We start from the raw sequence: 14,963 nt of genomic DNA on the forward strand, positions 1-14,963 counted from the left end.
TCACTTTAAATAAGTTTTACTTAAATCACAGCGTTTGAAATTTACATCCAGGGTCTGCCAGGCATTAGGCTCTCTGCTTTTATAGGAAGATAGTTCCCTCTTAACTGGCTCACGGGGTACAAAGGGAGGCATCTGGGTACCATGTGAGGCATAGCTTTAATGTCACCTCTCCCAGGCTGAGAAGTCAGCTCTGCACTCTGGCACGGGTCTTGATTCCACCTCCTTGGCTGCAAGCTAAAGAAACAGTGATCACAAACTGCTCTCAGTCTGTGTCCTCAAAGAGACTGTGAGCTCTTTGAGGCAGAAGGTTGTATCTTATTCAGTTGTAGTCGTTGGTCTTGTCCCCCTTGTCTGCTACAACTGGGGCACAAAGACCAAAAATGAAAGAGAGAGAGAGAGAGGGGGGGACAGAGAGAGAGAAAGAGAGAGAGAGAGAGAGAGAGAGAGAGGAAGGGGGCAGCAGGAAGGAGCAGGAAGAGAGAAGAGGAGGAGGAGGATAAGATAAGGAAGAACAGGAGACAGAGACAATCCCTATAGAACATGCTGCTATAGGGGCTCCTGGGTGGCTCAGTCGGTTAAGCGTCTGACTTCAGCTCAGGTCGTGATCTCATGGTTCGTGGGTTCGAGCTTCATGACAAGCTCTGTGCTGACAGCTCAGAGCCTGGAGCCTGCCTTGGATTCTGTGTCTCCCTCTCTCTCTCTCTGCCCCTCCCCTGCTCTCTCTCTCCCCAAAATAAATAATCAAAAAAAATTAAGAATATGCTGCTATACAGGATCGGAAGTAAGAAAGGCATAAAAACAACTCTACTACAAAATTCCCCAAACTGCCAGAAATGTGCTGTTTCCCTTCTTCAAGCAAATCTGCTACAGAGGGACAGTAACTGGAGAAGCCATGAGACCACCCTGCCGTCCTTGTCACTACACATATCCTGAGGTCAGAGAGGGCTCAAAGATCATCATCACCTTCTCCACCCCAGGAACAGGGGCAATGGGAGCTGTGAGCCTGTTACTTCAGGGAGAGAGTGGCAGGGAGAAGTGATAATGATGTATGAAGTGTAACTGTTCATTTATGCTCATTTAGTGAACAAATTAGACACTTCACATATCTTGTTAATTTTTGCAACTTATTCTGAGAGTTGAGATTGAGATATTTTGTTGACATTTTACATAGCATGACCGTAAACAACTCCCATCATACCGAGAAACATTATTCTGAATTACGGAGGGTCCTTAACGTTCCCAGAAAGACCTCAGGTACCTATTCTCAGTTCCCATGAAGGGTCTTTGTGAAGGAAGGGTGGATCCGAACTATCAGAAATAGAAGAACTATTTTCAGAGTACATTCTATGGGCTGGGCACTATGCCAAAGGCACTTTTTTTTTCCTACTCTAGAGCATTTGACTCGCCCCCAAACCCAATTTTCACACCCGAGTACCCGGGTCCCAATGAGAGATGAGCAAGTGGAGACTAAGTTATTGTCCAAGATGATGCATTCTGGTGAAGCTGATATTTGAAATGAGATCTATCTGCTTTCAAAGCTCATTCTCTTTCCATCACATCATGCAACTAAAAATAAAGAACCAACTGGAATTTAGTTGACATGTGCTTCTACATGACCCAGTAGAGGCAAAGACTGTTCTGGGGACAGGGACTTAGAAATTCTGAAAGTCCCCACAATGTTGATCATCCTAGATGATGGAACTTTACATGCCCATGACTTCACCATTGACATAGCCAACACGTACTGTGAGAACCAGCATTCTCCCATGTAACATGATGGAAACTACATGGGAACCTGGAGTAGAACTGATCTTGACACAAAGTGATCCTGAGATAAAAATAGCTATCTCCCCACCCTCTCCGTTTTCCTTTTCCTTCCTCCCCTTTTCTCTTTTGCCTTTCCCTCTCCCGTTCCTCTTCGTTCGTCCCCTCCTTCTTCTTCTGTCTGTATCCTTTGCTTTTCCCTATGTTGGTTGCATTCCTTCCTACAGCTGACTTCCTCCGTTTATTTGGACAAATGAGAAACAGAAATGTCTACAGAATGCTCCACACTTACGTCATGCCAGCCTTGCAATGGCAAAAGTTGGAGACATTTTCATTCTTCTGTTATCAATACATGAAATCCTCTGGAATTCACTTGATGGATCCTTTGGGATCATAGGCTCACCCTCTGTACTAATCTCCGTGAACAAGGCCTATTACTGGCAGCCCACGCTGTGGTCTAGTGCAGTGGGAAAATGTGACTTGTCATCCCCATCAGAGCCATATGGAATAGAAGAATGGTTATTTCTCGGGAGGGAGGGTAGGCTATTACCACAAAAAGGGATGAAGAGATTACAAGCAGAAAGTGATTGACAAATGTCCACAAAGATTCATTTTGACCTAACCTCACTCAAATTCCCAGAAGCATGGTCTTTCTCTCCTTCCTTGATGTCCAAAATTTGTAGCTCTCTTCCAGGTTTGGCGTTAGTCCTTATAATTTATTTTAATATCATCATCTTATAGCTGGCACTAAAATCTTGACGTGCACCCTGTCTAGCAAGGCATAGAGGCCCCTCACGGTTTGGCTAGCCATCATGATGATGACAAGGACAGTGATCACCACCACTGTTACCAAGTGCCTACGATATGGTTATGAATCTGGACTCTGAAGGCCTAGATAGATAGAGGTGGTTTCAAACCAGCTGGTCACTTGCGGCTCGTGGATCTTGTTCCTGACTTCCGGTTTCCTCGTTGGCAATACGGTGCCAGGGTGATGGTAGCATAAGCCCCCGAGCGCTTCAGTGAAGTTTAATTAGAAATGTACTTATAAGAGTGTCGGGCACATTGCTTGGCACATGTGAAATATATTAATAAACTGTAGCTACTCTTTGTAGGTCCCAGTCCCAGCTCTGGACATGTTATTTGATCCTAAACAGCTGAGTAAAGGGGGAAAGTGTTTCCTAATTTGTTTCGCAGGGGAGAAAACAGAAGCTCAGGAAGAGCCGGATCAATTTGCTCCGACACATGTGGCCCATGAGTGGCAGCCTGGGATTTGAAGGCACCTTTTAGACTTCAGAGCCCTAGCCGTTTGACCGCCAATGGATCTCTGTCACTTTGGGATAAAAATGTAGGTCAGAGCCTGGTAAGGGACAAAATCCTGAAAGCCGGTTCTGTACCTGAGTATGCAGAGTGCCCAGCGGCCAGGAGAGACGGCAGGCATCCCCGTGGTTCTGTGCGTGGCTCTACCACTGCTGTCTCAACATCCCTCTTCCTTTAATGTTCCATTTATCATCTTGCAGACAGTCTACGGGGTGGTTTTGGAACTGTTGCCTTGGGCGTTGCTACCCAGAGACTCCTGGGAGGCGATGGGGTTGCTGCCTGGTGTTGTTATTTCTTGAACATGCTGGGAGCGTTTTGCGGGATGGGTGGGTTGAGACGAGGGCCCGTGCCAGCGGCCTGCGCCTTCCTGTCAGAGAGTAGCTTCTTGGGGCTACCCAGCTGCGGGTGATGATGCTGTTGAAAACAATTTCTGTCGAGCAGAATCCTGAGCGGGGGCCAGGCTGTGTCTGTCCTCCTTCTCCTGCCGCTCCAGTTTACGTCCGATCCCGGGGTAAGTGTTCCCATCTGTGTTATTCTGTTAACTGAAAAGGAAGGAATTAGCGCATGAACTTGTCACATCTTGTGACCTGTTGCACACTGAGATGGGAGGTGGTGGCAGAACGAATACCATTCTTTCTCTCAGCGCCTCGCAGGCTTGCGCAGGGGAGTCAGAAGAGCCCTTCTGGCTCCGTGAAACACGCCGGTACCAGCCCTCAAGTCAGACAAGGCCCCTCCGAGCTGCACCTTATGGAGAGCCGAAGGGAGAGGGTGGCACAACCTCAAAGGAAATCTCCCCTCTCTGCCAAGCTCCAGATGGAAGGCCTTCCCACGGAAATGCTTGCTGGAGACGCTTTGCTGACACAGAGCGTTGCCAAGGGAAAGGGCCTCTGGTGGGGCTGCTCTTGTCCTTTCTCACGGGGGGGCACAAGGCTGGGGAGGGGGCACAGCTCCTCCTTGGCGGAAGGACCCTACGGGAGGGCCCCGTGTGAAGGGTGTCGGGGAAGTTCTGACCTCGAGCTGCTGGTGGCCACTGGCCCCTCACGCAGAGATTTTCAATGCGACATGACAACACTTTGAAGGTGTCTTTGATCCGTGTTTTCTTTTCACAAGGCTTTTATAGGAATCCATGCTTGGCTAAGTGTTGGATGCAGATTCAGGGAACGAACACACTCGGGTATGAAGTGTTCGGGAGAACTGGGCTCCATCTCGAGATTTCCTGATGGCGTCGGTTTGTACCCGTTTGCCTTGGCAGAAACTCAGTTAGGAAAGGAGAGGAAGAGGGAAAAAACATAGAAAAGAGAAATCCTTTTTGAATTCAACGAAATCGCGCCCCCGTAAATGGCAGAGACCAAGGGTCAGAGCAATCGTAGGCTCTCTCTTCAGAGATAGCAAGAGACGGGACCTCTCTCTTGGGTGAGTTGGCCGAGGCTGAGAGAAGGCTCTGTAGGCCCCAGAGAAGTTTTGCCCAGAAGAAGGGGCTCCCTGCCAACTCGGATTGCCACCAAGAGGCATTGTCTGTTTCCCACTTCCCATGTTCTCTCAGAAAAGAAACACTCAGCTCCACGAAGACAAACATTGATTCCAGGATCTCACAGACCCAGCCTATGTCATGACCTCTAGAAATAATTTCCATCAGCAAGAATATAAATACGCTTTTTTTTTCCTCTCTCTCTCTTTGATTTCCTCTGTTTTTAGAATTTTACGGCACACGCTGGGAGCCACTGTTGAGGTAGTTCCAGGCAAGCTATTCTCTGCCTCACCCGTCACCAATAAGCTGTGAACCGGTGAGTCAGGGCTGAGGTCAAGGAGCTTCAATAAGCATCTGACCCACAGGACTGTGATGCCGATGGTGCATCGGCCTGCTTGGAAACACTTTGCATGGGGGACTCCATGTGTCTGTAAACCCACGGATAATACCTGATTCAGCCAAATGCTCCAGACCTCAACCTGAACCCTCCTGTTGGAAGGGTGTATTGGATCCCAACGGCACTAATATGCTGGAACAAGACAGAATAACATACCATCCACACTTTCACGCTCTTTTGGTACGTAATGTCCTCAATAATTAAGGGCTCTCCTAGATTATAGATAAGCAGTGATTAATCCAGCAAGATTAATCCAAAGAACATTTTATCAGGCACATTTTTTTTTTTTAAATACTGTGGTTGCCTTTGGTAACCTACAGATGATCACAACAAATGATGGTCTAGAAGGAGTCACAGCCTTGTAATAAATATTTTCAATTGGACATAATATAGATATTGGGTAGTATCTAATTAAGCCTTTAATATCACTCAAGGGCTGTAAATACATTAAAGCATTTCATCAACTGTATGGAATTGGTGCCTGTGGTTATCCACATTTTACTGATGAGGAAACTGAAGCTCCAAGAATTTGGGTAATTTGCTCACGAATATTCTACTGGTGATGCCACTCTGGTGCCCAACCCGGCATGCAACTCCAGAGCACATAGTCTTTAAATTAAGCTGTGATAGTTCTCTGGGGAAACTGGGAAGGTGTAGTGTATCATATTGGGACAGAGAGGGCAAATTACGGCGATTATTTCGCACCCTGCATTTTCCTCTACGTATTATTTGGTAACCACAAAGCCATGACCCCATCTCCACCTCTCGTGAGCTCCACTTACCGTGTCCAACGTGCACTGCTCATCTGCACCCACGGGGCCAAAGTTTCCAAGAAGCCAACACATCCCAACATCAACTAGTTACCCTTTCCTCTAAATCTCTCTTTTCTCTCCCACTTTCTGGAAAAGTGGAAGACTTGGCTTTCTCCTTAAAAAGGAAAAAAAGAGACGACTAGCTATGGCTGTCTCCAGCCTGAAAATAAAGAGATCATAGGCTAGAGCATCAAGAAAAGACATTCCCTTTCTTCCAATAAAGATAAATTTCCAATTTCCAATTGAAGTCAAATGACCACACGTGTGTTTATTCATTTCAGGTCTGTTTGGCCTTGAGGGTAGAACTAAGTCTCTCTCTCTCTCTCTCTCTCTTTTTTTTTTTTTTTATATCCATGTACCTAGTACAGTACCTTTAAATACTTAATACATATTGTGGGACCAGTAAATGAATCCCTACATTGGATTCTGTACATTGTACAACAATCCCTACACTGTTGATTCTTCATAAAGCTGATGTAACACCTACCGTGTGCCAAGGGTTCTCTTGGTCTTGCGAATGCAGAGCCACACAAGACAACAACTTATGCTTAAGAAGCTGATAGTTTTGGAAAGCTGTAGGGGTCTTTTAAAATCACAGATCAAGCTTCTTGTCTGGCTGCAACTCTCCAGTGGCTCCCCATGTTCAGGAAGGGTAACATCGGAACTGGAGCATAGTCTGCAAGGTGCTCCCAGCCCGTGGTCGGTGCTTCCCACCTCATGGCACCTTCCTTGTTGTTGAAAATGTACAGGCTCCATTGGCCTGTTGATCTTTGTCTGCCTTGAACCTGCTAAGCTCATTTCCCTCTTGGAGCCTTTGCATCAGCCGCTTCCCTGAATTCCCCTTTCCTGATCTTCCCCTGCCTCCATCCTTTGGCCGTTCATTTACCAGCCTTAATGACCGCGGCTTGGAGAAACCTTCCTAGATGATCCAACTAAAGTGGATGATGCTGTCTCATACCATCCCGTGTTGATTCCTCATGTAGTGCTCCCGGATATCTAATACGTCGTTTGTTTATAAGTTTATAATCTATCTCCCCTGTTAGCTTCTATGCTGTAATAAAAGTGACATTCTCTGACTTGTTCTCTATTGCATCCCATTATCAGAGGAGGACGAGACGCATTGTGGATGCCCAATAAATACGAGATTAAGAATTGAATTACTGACTAAAATCAACCTCCAAGCCAAGGTGCTGGGCATGGCGTTCCCTTCTCATTCTGTAGCAGCCTGAAGCCTGTTTGTTTTAATTTTCAAGAATCTATGATGTTTCCCGATCTCTCCGGTACTTGATGGTTTTGTTGCATCGGGTTCAAACTGTTTGTGGAAGTGCTGTTTGTAATGTTCAGAAATTAGAAGGGCTTTATCATCAGTAAGGACTGGGTAAATGAACTGCCTCACTCCCATAAAATGGAAAACTCTGCCATCATTAAAATGCTCATGGATGCCTTTATTTATTGACATGAAAAGCTAGTCACATAGATTATTGACCAAAACATGTATAAAATATTAGTTCATTGAAATTGTGTGCTTTCAGAAAGTTCTTTAGTGAAATGTTAGTGGTCGTTTTCTCAAGGTTGTGGGACTTTAGGTAATTTAGAAATATTATTTATAGGAGCCCCTGGGTGGCTCAGTCAGTTAAGTGTCCGACTTTGGCTCAGGTCATGATCTCATGGCTTGTGGGTTCAAGTCGTGCATCGGGCTCTGTGCTGACAGCTCGGAGCCTGGAGCCTGCTTTGGATTCTGTGTCTCCCTCTCTCTCTGCGCCTCCCCTGCTTAGCTCTCTCTCTCTCTCTGAAAAATAAATTAAAATAATCATTTATAATTTTTCTGTAGATTAGTATGCTTATAATAATTATACAATATTTCCCTTGATGGAAGGACATTTTCAAAAGTTGTTTTCCATTTAAAAAATAAAGTAAGAAAGCAATATTTGGAACAAAAAAAACCCAGAGACAAACAAGAATATGATTTATTGTTCTTGGAGCTTTCTCACGGATCCCTATTTCCCACAGAGTGAAGTCCGAACAACTCAGTGTGGCCTCAAGATCCTTCTCCATGGTACCATATTCTCCAGGCTGGCTTTCCAACAAGGCGCCCGCTAGGATTCTAAACCCAGGCACACCTCTCCTTTTGCAGTTTCCTAAGACGGCCTTGCTCGGCCATGACCTCATTTCCGTAGCTGCTCCCTTTGACGACAGTGCCCTTCTCCACCTTGCTATCAGGAACACATCTGTGTATCTTTGCACCTGTGGACTCAGTGCCACACTCCCTCCCCTCTGAGACCTTCTTTTCTTTCTTTTTTTTTAAATGCTTATTATTATTTATTTTTGAGAGAGAGCAAGAGGGATAGAGTGGGGGAGAGTGGGGGAGGGGCAGAGAAAGAGGAGACCCACAATCCGAAGCAGGCTCCAGGCTCCGAGCTGTCAGCACGGAGCCCGACGCGGGGCTCGAACCCGCAAACTGTGAGATCATGACCTGAGCTGAAGTTGGATGCTCCACCAACTGAGCCACCCAGGAGCCAGGAGACCTCTCTTTAAACCTTGCACATGGCTGTGTCAAAGCCCTCCTTCTCTCTTCCACCTACATCCTGGTATCTGCTTGTTCACATTCATGCCCTGTCTAATCGCTGGCTCTGTGTCCTGGTAATTAACACGTGCCTAATAATTGTGGGAAACAGTCTTGTTCTTAATTCATCACCACCCTGCAAATACTAGCATTGCCTCCATTTGACAGTATGGGACATTGAAGAGAGTTTTGCAATTTCACACAGTCAGTCATTCAGTGGGAGTTCCAGGATTCCAATCCAGCCAGTTCTGTTCCAGATTATATGAGCTTAACCATGACATGCGGCTGCCACCCACCTGCCGTAGCACAAGACACGTCATAGGCCTTTATTTAGACTTAAGGAATGGCCAATGCCACAGAGGTATCCATTTTCTCACTGGGATGAATCTCCATCCTAAATACAAGAAATAAACCTCAACACTTACGTGTCCTTGCCTTTTTGTGGTTTAAGATACTCATCCGATACTACGATTCTTTTTTTTTTTAATGTTTATTTTTGAGAGAGAGACAGAACACGAGGCAGGAAGGCAGAGAGAGAGAGGGAGAGACAGAATCTGAAGTAGGCTCTGACACAGGGCTCGAACTCATGAACCACAAGGTCATGACCTGAGTCAAAGTCAGATGCTCAATCGACTGAGCCACCCAGGCGCCCCATAATTCTTAAAGTTTTCTCTGAAGTAAAACCTTTTGAAGATGCGCCTTCAAGAATATGTCTCACGGTAGAAGGCCCCAATCCTGATGCCTTGTTTCTATTTGACATTTTAGTTAGTCCCTTAGAAGTACACAGAGGTACAGTATAGTCTGTTACTAGAAATTTAAAAATAAAATTTGGTAACTGATAGTACAGAATGGTGTTTCTCTGATGAATGCAGTACTTAAGAGCATAGAGCTCTGGACTCCAAATTCTCCTTTCACCTCTTGCTGCGGGCCCTTGAGTAAGTTCCTTTTCTTTTCTATTCTCCTCTGCCCCATGAAAAAACCATGCTATACTACCTTCCCCACAGGGTTATTTTTAGGATGCAATGTAATAATGCAGGGGAAATGATTAGGATGGTCTGGAGCATAAGTGCTCACTCAAGCATCAAATCCAAAAATTAGCTATGGCTGTCACTATTTTCTACTCCAGGGACCATATCACACTGGGAAGAATAGAGGCCAGGTAAGACACTCAAAGCTTGAGGTCCTGAAGGAAACGTACCTTCCTTACTAATCTGCAGACATATCATACAAGACCAACAAATCCGGTAACTGCTAACATTTACCTCTTCCCAGACTATATTCCCCTGTATTTTTTTCCTAAAGGTTTGCTGCCTCCCTTTTGCCTATTTTTTTTTCCAGTAACACTTTTCTCTAATGCTAGCTTGCATCGACCCTAGCCCTAACAGGTGAGGGGCGGACAGGTAAGCACTCTGTCCCAGGGCAAGGGGAAGGGATAGGGATCCACATCTATAACTTTCTCTTCCACCACCCTCCCTCTTGGACCACAACCAAGTGGATCCTGGTACTGTTCCCAGTCTAGCAGGGTCCCAGAGTGGGAGCCTAAAGTGTGTACATCCTGAATATGCAGACTCGTCTGGAAATGCCTGGAGGGTTAGCCTGACAAGCAGGATGTTTGCCAAGGAGTCTCGTGGGTGGGATTCCAACCTATGATTATCTTCCTACCTGGCCATCGCCCTGTTAGAGCAACTGTTCTGTTGCAGCTCTTAGCTTGCCTATTGGTCCTTCCCTAAATACTCAATTCACTGAGGCCTTCCAGGATGCCTTCCTTATTATTCATCCAGCACCGCAACAGAGAGCCTGACCCACAGAACACATGCACTAATCATGTGTGGAAAAATGAGTGAGTGAATGAGTGAATGAATGAATGACAAAGAGCTCAAAAGCTCATGAGTTTGACCCAAGGAAAATAGTTTTCTATATATAGGAGAGGCCATTTTGAATCGAACATAGCATGGTGAGTTGTTCAAGTGGAATTTGGCCACCCCTGCCCCTAGGAAGTGGTAACGATACACTGTAAGAAAACAACTTTAAGTGAGACAAATTCCCACCAATCTCCGTAAGCGAGGATAACACCGAATGTCCTAGCTTTAGGTCTGTTTCCCAGGAGCATATACTGAGGAGGGCCTGGATAATTTCTTTCACTAGTGCTTGAACACTTGAGGATATTGGAGAACAGAAATAAGGAGAAGCTACAAACATTCTGGAAGCTGTCAAAGAGGGAGACATCCCTGAAATGACCTGGGAATCCCCGCGACTAGAGATTGAATAAGAATCCACAGGAAGGGTCACTGGAGAAGGGAGATGTTTCTGTGATAAAAAGGAGTGTTAACAGTACCAGCTCTGCCCTGCACTTATTCTGTGGCTTTGGGCATGAAAAACTCCATTTTTTCATCACTAACGTGGAAGTTTTAATGGCATCCACGTTGGACATTATTGTAAGATGAAGTTATATAATATATGCACAGTGTTCTGCATGGTTGATAATTCCAGTTGTGATAGTTTAGGAAGCATGATGAAGAGGAGGGTGATGAGGAGGAGGAGAATGACAGATGATGAAGTCACGTTGCAAAGCTTATCAGAAATACTGCATTCTGATCAGGGTAGGGAAGTCTTCGTGAGTTTTCCCAATTCTGGCATATGGCTAAGGACAGAGAATGTTTTATAGCCAGTCTGACAATCCAAAGGTATTTAAGACGATTGTGGTCAGGACAAAAAATCAAGGATTGCAATTTTGAGGACTTACCCAGATGTATTTAGCAAGTGCCCATCTGGACCATCAGCCAGTTTCTACTCCTGCTATTAGAGCCAATTCATCCTTTGTGAGCAATGTACCGGATAGTTCGCTGGTGTGAGACAACTGTGCGTCCTCACATATTTTTGTTTTTTTTTTCTCTAGCATGGGTGATACGAATGAGTTCCTCTAAAAGTCTGCGCAAGAGTTAAGTCTTGGAAAGTTGTTCAATACAGCAAGACATTAAAAGGCAGTTTTCTGTGAAGGTAGAGCTTTCTGTGAAGGTAGATTCAGTGAATATTCCCAAGAGTTTACTTGTATAATGGGAACCTAGAGAGTCCATGAGTCTCCGAAGAGCTGGTCCTTATTTATAGAAAAGGAGTCTCAAATCTTTCTAGAAAAGACTGGGTGCTTGCATGTATGGGAACACATGTATAGTGCCGACTCCAGAATGTCAGCAGAGAAGTGTGACCATACGGGCGGACAAAATGGAGACATAATCCACATTCTTATGAAAACCATGCCCTAAGGAAAATTAAACCAGTCCGAGGAAGACTTCCTTGAAATTCAGCAGGAGAAAACTCTTGAAACATAGCTGGCTAGATGACTATTCATTCTTTAGGTGTATCAGGTGTAGGGTACAAGTTTGTGTGTTCGTATCACGTTAATAAAACCTTCTCCCTCCTTATTTATTTTGTCTATATGACGTGTCTAGTTGAGAGTAATGTATATATTCCAAACAAAACATTTCCTTTGAATTTCTAAAAGATTAATTTACATATTTATTTAATACTCAGTCATTGAGACTAGCAAAGAATATTAGTTATTTGTTCATAACGGGATCTAACTCCAAGTAAGTTCACTCTTGTCCTCTTTGTATATTTTTTTCCGCCCGGGAGTCTACTCTGTCTGATATTAATACTGACACATCTATGTTGTTCTTATTTGCACTTTCCTGATACACATTTTCCAAATACTGGGTTTAAATCTTATGAGACATTTGAAAAAAAATTGTTTTTTCCAGGAGGTGTGTTTTTGTTTCTCACCTGAACCGGTGGTTTCTAAATATTGTGGTTTTACGATCATTTACAGTTATCATCATAAAAGATAAATTCCCACTTCCTTCTGCGATCTTATGTTTTCTGTATCTCATGCTTTCCTACCATTTTCCTCTATTTCCTGTCTTTTGCTAGTTGAACTCTGCTTTGATTTCTTTAATCTCCTACAGTAATTTGGGAGGAATCATCCTGTTTTTTTGTTTCTACAAAATTTTGCAAAATAACATACTTGATCTGATATTCCCTTAATTATCAAGGTCAAGAAGAAACAATAGCCTTTGACTCCATCCTATTTTAGTCAAGAAATTTAGCACATTTTATTTTTTCGTCCCTTCTCCCATTTCCCGGCATTTCGCAGTGTAATATGTGATTCTAGACAACTGTTATTATTTCTAAAATATTTTATATTTTGAGTTAGAAAATCCCCTTCTTCAAATTAAAAAAAAAAGTGGGGCAAAGGAAATATCCTTTTAAAACTCAAGCATACTGGGTGTTTGCCTTGTATCCTGTCAGAGGAAACAAATTGAAAAAGAAAAGAAAAAAAAAGAAAATCCCCCTTCTTGTTTCTTTTAGAAACATTCTTCACACTGTCTCTCTCTCTCTCAAAAATAAATAAACATTAAAAAATTAAAAATAAATAAATAAATGAATAAATAAATAAATAAAAAGGGGCACCTGGGTGGCTCAGTTGGCTAGGCATCCGACTTTGGCTCAGGTCGTGATCTCACGTTCTTGGCCTTGTTCTCATTAGTTTCCACTTTAAATGTTCTCATTCAGTTTGCTTTTCCATGGTCTTGTAGGGTGTTCTGATGTGGCAGTTCCTTAAATGCGATGGCCCCGGGTCCCTCTGTTCTGTGCCTTTTCCTTCCCAATCTCTATAGCCTCTTAGGTGATCTCCTACATACTCGGGCCTCTGGTCATCACCTCTGTGCTTTTGACTGCCTGCATCTCTGTCCATCTATTTCTCTGGTCATCTGGGCATCTGGTCATCACCTCTGTCCTTTTTACTGCCCGCATCTCTGTCCATCTGTTTCTCTCCTGACATCGAGATGCGTGTACCCAACCAGGTTGCTGGATGTCTCCACCCAGTCTTCAAGGGGTGGCCTCATGTAGGAAAGGAAACGTATGGCTCGACCTTGCCCTAACTCTTGGTTGTCTCTTGAAACTCAGTGATTGCCCGACCAGCTGACTTTACTTTTAACAGCTCGCAATTGCCGATCGTGCACCAAGACCTGTCAGTGTCAGTACTTAGATCCAGGCTGATTGGAAGCCAGAGCCTCAGACAGCAGCTTTTAAAGTATGCAAATATATACAGGCTGTCTACCAAGAAGACGACGAGGCTGTAAAACAACCAAAAGCGTTTATTTGGGGTTTTGGGGATTGCAATCCAGGAGACACAGAGTCGACTGAAATCGAAAGTGTGCTCCGAATTCCAAGCGGGGAGTGCAGGCGTATGAAAGGCAGAAACCACAGGGTTACATAACTTGTTGGCAAGGCATTGTGGTTGGGGCTGACGGAGTGAAACTGACCATCTAACGCATGATTGGCGATTTAGCTACCAGGTGTCACATTATCTCTGTTGCGGTCCAAAGTTGAAGGATGTGTTCCAGAAGACGGTCCAGGTGCAATTGACAAATTACAATTGACAAAAGTCAAAAGTCCACGGTGTTCCAAAAGTGGAAACAGGATTGAAATAGGGAACTTGCGTAGGCCTGCTTCCTCAGTATCCTCTATAACCTACTTTTTGTGATGCTTATTTATTTGAGAGAGAGAGAGAGAGGGAACACGCATGCACATGGGGGAGGGGCATAGAGGGTGGGAGAGGGAGAATGGGTTGTCAGTGACGAGTTCAACCCGGGGTTTATCCCATGCACCATGAGATCATGACCTGAGCCGAAATCAAGAGTCAGACGCTTCCCTGAGCCACCCAGGAGCACCCAGACCCTAATTTTAAGGACTCTCTTAGCACTGCTTCCTTCACTTTGGAATCTTCTCTCACAGGTGCACCTCATTTTATTATGCTTTGCAGATAATTGTGTGTTTTGGTTTGCTTTGCTTTGCTTTTTACAACTGAAGGTTTGCGGCAACCCTGTCTCCAGCAAGTCTGTTGGTGCCATTTTTCCAAGAGGGCTTGCTTACTTCATACCCCTGGGTCACATCTTGGTAGCTCTCACAGTGTTTCAAACTTATTCAGCGTTGTTAAATTTGTTATGGTGACCTGTGATTACAATTCACTGAAAGCTCAGAAGGTAGCATCTTTTAGTGATAATGTATTTTTTAATGAGGCGATCGATGGACGTTGTTTTGGTTTTTAGACGTAATACTATTGCACACTTAGTAGACTACGGTATAGTGTAAACATGACTCCTATATACGCTGGGAAACCAAAAAATTCGTTTGACTCACTTTATGGTGAGATACGCTCGATCACAGCGGCCTGGAACTGAACCCTCCATATCTCCGAGGTGAGCCAGTACAGTGCCGTGGGACCGCAAGCCCAAGCCCTGCTGGCCACCAGACCATCAATGCCGTCCTTCCCAGATATGCTCCCAACAGCCCCTCCCCACCACTCCCCGCCCCGCCACCAGACAGCTTTAGATCAGAAAATAATTCACATTCAAGACTGGGTGTTTTTCAAGTGGCTGCCCCTGCATCGGGCCCTGGAGTGAGTGAGCCCATGTGAGCCTTTGAGAGGTACTTCACAGTTTGCCTGGGCCGTTTGGATCTCAGGGAGGCGGGCCCCACTGGTTTTCAAGGCCAGATGTTTCGGGAGCTCAGGTGCAAGTCTTAAAAGTTGGGGTGCCTGATGCAGGGTATGAACCCTTCACTCCTGAAGGAGAAGCTCCAGGGCTT

The 14,963-nt window shown here is 44.7% G+C and overlaps 1 non-coding gene across 1 annotated transcript; it reads left to right on the forward strand.

Moving 5' to 3' along the window:
* The first annotated feature begins 12,504 nt into the window (after positions 1–12,504).
* LOC115511373 lies at positions 12,505–12,634 on the forward strand. Its single transcript, XR_003968034.1, has one exon. It is a non-coding gene; the product is annotated as a small nucleolar RNA SNORA27 (small nucleolar RNA).
* The last annotated feature ends 2,329 nt before the right edge of the window (positions 12,635–14,963 follow it).

This window comes from Lynx canadensis, chromosome A3 (genome assembly GCF_007474595.2).
Source record: "Lynx canadensis isolate LIC74 chromosome A3, mLynCan4.pri.v2, whole genome shotgun sequence".
NCBI classification, from domain to species: Eukaryota; Metazoa; Chordata; class Mammalia; order Carnivora; family Felidae; genus Lynx; species Lynx canadensis.